This window comes from Pipistrellus hanaki (assembly GCF_964339955.1).
Source record: "Pipistrellus hanaki genome assembly, chromosome: 14".
NCBI lineage: Eukaryota > Metazoa > Chordata > Mammalia > Chiroptera > Vespertilionidae > Pipistrellus > Pipistrellus hanaki.
In genome coordinates, this window is record NC_140516.1 from 48194679 (window position 1) to 48199700 (window position 5022).

At 46.0% G+C, this 5022-nt stretch overlaps 1 protein-coding gene across 5 annotated transcripts in view; it reads right to left on the reverse strand.

Moving 5' to 3' along the window:
- The window catches only part of HSPA12A (heat shock protein family A (Hsp70) member 12A), a 104183-nt gene that overhangs the window by 98841 nt on the left and 320 nt on the right, over positions 1–5022 (reverse strand). The gene's annotated exons all lie outside the window — the stretch shown is intronic.

Below are 5022 nucleotides of genomic sequence, written 5' to 3' on the forward strand. Positions count from 1 at the left end.
GAGGAGAGATTCCGATTTAATAGGCCCAGGCATCAGTAATTTTCACTACTCTACAGTGAATAAAATCGCTAATCCTTCGCTTTGGGATGCTTAAATCCTAATGGTGCTTAGATTCTAGTAGAATCCCCAGATGATTCTAATGTGCAGCCCAGAGTGAGAGGCAGTGATCACATTAATATTACCACTTATCCAGGCTCCTTGCTCTAAGCCCTAATATAAGCAACTCAACTGGCAGAGAATGGGAAAGAGTCTAGCAATAGCTGACAGGAGGTGGTAGAATTTTACTCAGAGAGTTCCAGATCTGAGAAGCAGTGGAGCACCGTGGGAAATGCATGGACATCGGAGTCAGCAGGGCCTGATTGTCAAATTCCAGCTCTACGATTTATGGGCTGTGTAACCTTGAACCAGCAACTTGCCTTTTGTGGATGCTCTACAGATTCGATGGGATGATGTGGGGAAAGCATTGCTCCATCAATGGTGGTTGCTGCTGTGGTTTTTGTTGTTCTTATTACTACCGTGGTGATGACTACTGCCAGGAGGCATTAGGAGTGAGAAAATCAAATTACAGAAAAACATTTTTTATTAGTCAAACAATTCCTACTTTTATTGCTTAGCATTTAATTTGCAGCTAATTCTATTGCAAATTAGCTTGGCAATCATATTTCTCATTCATGACAACTGCTTAAGGGCAGAGTTATTCCTCCTGCTCGCCACGAGAGGAAAAGACAACATATCCATCTAGTCTGTCTCTGGTTTCTATGATTCTGTGATTAGACACCTGCAATCATGTTCATTAGTCCCCTATGAAAACTGATACTCAACACAGATGGCAAATGCAGGGAAGAAGAATTAACAAGCACTTGATAGCAACCCCAAAATAACATCTAAATAATCGCATCTGAACATTAAAGTCTTGGCAAACAAGGTCCAATTTATATAAAGATGTCAGAAAGGATTGAGGGAAAATGAACAAATACATTTTTCTTTATCCTCCATTCATTTAGGAAATGTCTGGCATAACTCAGAAATTCTATCTGAGATGCAGACAAAAGAATGGTTAATTTCCTCTAAGAAGGGCCTTCCATTAGCTGATAGGAATACCCTCATAGGTCCTGATGTTTTATCTTAAATCAGAGCTACAAAGTAGAAGAGACCGAAGATGGAGTGACCCAATTCAGTGGTTCTCAATCAAGATCCCCAAGAAGCCCGGGGCCTGTGGGTAAGGGTCCCACCACTTCAGATGGACACCAAACACATTCCCAACACTGAAGAATGGCTTGCCCATAAATATCATCTCTTTGTCATATGTACATTTTCATGAATGAAATACAAATGCCTCTAGACATACTACTGAATTTATAATCACTATATATAACCACTATTACATGGGAAGGGGAGTCCTCAATTTTTTGTTGTTCAAAAGAAGTCTTCATCAAAAAGGTTAGGAAACACTGGTCTATTTAATTGAATAGATCCTAGAAGATATTGGGACATGTGGGATTCCTATAATCTAGGTTTTCTAATTCCCAAGTGGTCTTTGTCCCACACCATACATCCCTTCCAATGGGAAGTGAACAGCCATGGTCATGTCCTCTTTCTAATATCTGTTCTCTTTCTAAAAGAGGAGAGGATAGTCCTACCTGCTGTCACTGGATATGTGCCAGAATTTTCTCTGTATCCTGAATCTGTCTTTTCTCTTTTTTTCTCTTCCTTTCCTTCCCCTGCTCAACTCTCCAGTTTGTGCCTTTTGGGTTGGCTGCATCCACCCCTATCCAGCTCCGATGCTCTGTAAGTGCCCTGGGACATTTAGTCCTAATATGAAGGTACTGAATAAGGACTGTGTTAAGTCTGTATAAAATATGCATATGTATGAATGTATTTTATAGTTGAAACCCCAGAACTTCTAAATCTATGGAAAATAAGAAAACTGATGTATTCGTGAATAATTATTTTATTTTCTCTGAACCTGTCAACACTAGCAGGCTCTTAAACCCCTAGCCTACCAACTTTTCAAAATGCTTTCACATCTTTTATTTCAGTTTATTGTCCCAATTGGTAACTAAAATGCACTACTGGAGCACAATTAGAACTTAAATCCCATGACAAGAAGAAATGCGATTTATTTTATTCACAATCTACCCCCACCCCCAATAGCTAAAACAGTGCCTGGCACATGGTAGTCATTCATTCAATTAATGTTTGTTGATTGACCAAATCAACACCAAATGGGAATGGCAGGTTTACTTATTCATCATTTAGCCTACAAGTAGTTCTATTTTTATTTGAGGAGATAGAATAATCTACAAGGGAAGAACCGAGTCCCTAATAATCTTTTCCGTCTTCAATTCTCCTCGAAATATTTGACTTAACATCCTTTCCTCAAATAGTTTTAATGTAATTCTTCAAAATTACACAAGTAATACATTCATTTTAGGAAAATCAGAAACTGCCAATAGATAAAAAGAAAATCAAAGTTCCCTCTATCCCCATAACCCAAGGATGACACAATATGCTTTATTCTCTCAGACTTTATTTTGTGCGCCTGCGCGCGCGCGCACGCACACACACACACACACACACACACACACACACCTGACATAGTTCCACAACTCTCTGTCCTAGATTCTATGATTTGGAGTTTTTTTCTTTTTTCCATAAGCTCCCCCTTTTTTGGGGTCTCCTTCAATAGCTCCTTACTCTCTTCCTATATCCTAAATATATTCCTTCCCCAACATTTAGAGCCTGAGTTCCAGAGGATGTTTTCCCCTTTTCCTTCCAGAAGATTCATCTGCTCTTATTCAACTTTAAATTTGTTGTGGGTATCTTCTATCTTCAGTCTTCCCTCTCCTCTGGGACACCAGTGCCCTACATGTCTCAAACCAGTGCATCCTGTTCCAACAAAACCAGATCACTCCTTCCCCCCATTTCTGTCAGCTGTAACCCAATCCTGCAGGCTCTCCTCCACAGTCATCTTTGGTTCCCCGACCTCAAGGTGATTGTCAGCCTTGCTTCCTATTCTCTCTCTCTCCCCCTTCTCTTCTCATTGCTACTATTACTGTTAGGGCCTTACATCTATGTTATTTTCTGCCTGGGTCTCCTGCTTGTTGTGTAACAAAACGCCTATCCAAGTTACCCACTGCTGCAGGGTAACTTCCTAAAATACCACTTCCACCTTGCCTATCCTGTATTCAGAGATGTGGGATGGCCTCCCACCCTTACAGAGTGACACTGCTGCTCCTTCACAGTCTCACCTCAGACTACCTTTCCATCCTTATTTCTCATTATTCTTATAAATAAAACCTCTTGCTCCAGCCAGCCTGGTGTACTCAGTACTTACCCAACTCCAAAACATGTGATTGTGAGTTAGGTATTTATGAAGTATTTATTTCGTGTAAAATCCCTTCATTCACTCAACAGATATTTACTGAGCATCCATTCTACCAGGTAATAGACTGTTGCTGGGGATGCAAAGAACAAGTCCCTGTCCTCATGGAACTTAGAATCGAATGTGTTACAGAGAGGAAACTCTGAGACACGATGGTCCCAGCTCAGGGCACTTCCAATGTTCCATTACAATGTCCAAGAGTCAAGATGTCCCTGAGGGCTGAACTTTCGGCCTCGGGGAAGGGCTCAGAAGAAAGGAAGGGCCGAGTGAGGAGAGCCAGAGTGTGAGAAAAGGCTTCTCTGAAGTTGGACACAACCAGGCCTTCAAGGATGGGCTGCTAGAAAACGGGGTGCCCTCCATCCAGGGGGATGTGAGGAAAGGCACAGAGGTGGACCGGAAACAGCAGCGGCAACAGCAGGGGCTTATTCTGTACCAAGGTTCACTCAGCCCCATTCGGCGGAGCCCACGCTCCGTCCCTGCGGCCCTGGGCTCTGCGGGGGATGTGAGCATGACTCAGGCTTGGCTCCTACATGTAGGGACGGCCATCTAGCCGGGAGGATGAGGTAGGTCTGTGATGACTTACAAGCACCCTGGAAAGTGAGACATCCCATTAGCGATTGGGAGAAAACATGGAGAAAGTGCAGGAGGTCCATGTCTGGGCCCCTATTTATAGAAGCAGATGTTTTTATGGATGCGCGTGCACCTACTGAACACAGCTATCCGGTTTCAAATGTTCTCTCACTCATTTTCTGAGTGACCAGTGAGCCGGGCAGAGTGGGTAAGTGAGAGTGTCTGTGATTCAAGGGCAGCACAGACCGTGGAAGCGACCTGCTTAGGTCAGAAACGCAGACAGGCCAGAGCAGCCCATGAAGAACCCTGGGCACCTGGGCCCGTTCCCGCAGCAGGAGCACGGAGGGGGGGGGGGGGGGGAGCGCATGCAGAGTCCTAGGATCCTGCAGGACACCGGGCCAGGGCCCTGCAGCCACGCAGGCAGCTTGGATGTAAAAAGGGCAGGAGGCAGGCAGCCTGCGAAGGTTCTGGAGCGGGAACACGACCCAGAAAGTCTTCTCTACCCTCCCCCCCAGCCTTCTGAGCCACAATCATCCTTAAGTTTCACCCCAAACCCTTTTCCCAACCCACTGATTTAATCCGACTAACCTCCCCGGGAGACCGCGACAAAACGCCCCGCCAGGACACGGCTCGGCTCAGGGCAGTGAGGGAATGAATGAATGAATGAATGAATGAATGAATGAAGTCATTAATCTCGGGGACCTACACAGCTTAGGGAGCATACCCTGAGTTCTTGCAAACCTCCCCAGGAGGGTAGGCCTCACGGGCCGCCCTCGCCACCCATCATCAGAGGTACGAAGGTTGTGGGGGAAAAAGGGGTGGCGAAGGCCCAGGGCCCGGGTTCCGGGGCCACGGGACCCCGCGCCGCCCCAGGCTCGTGTCCCGCCCCCCCCCCCCCCCCCCCCCCGCTGGAAGCCGGGATCGCCTCCCACACTCCCACCAATGGCGCTCCCTGCGATCGCTAACTCTTTTCCCATCCGGAAAACGTTGGGTGGGGGTGGGGGTGGGGGTGGGTGAGTGGTGACCAGCGTGAGGGGAGGAGGAGGACTGAGGGGTCTTTCTCCCAG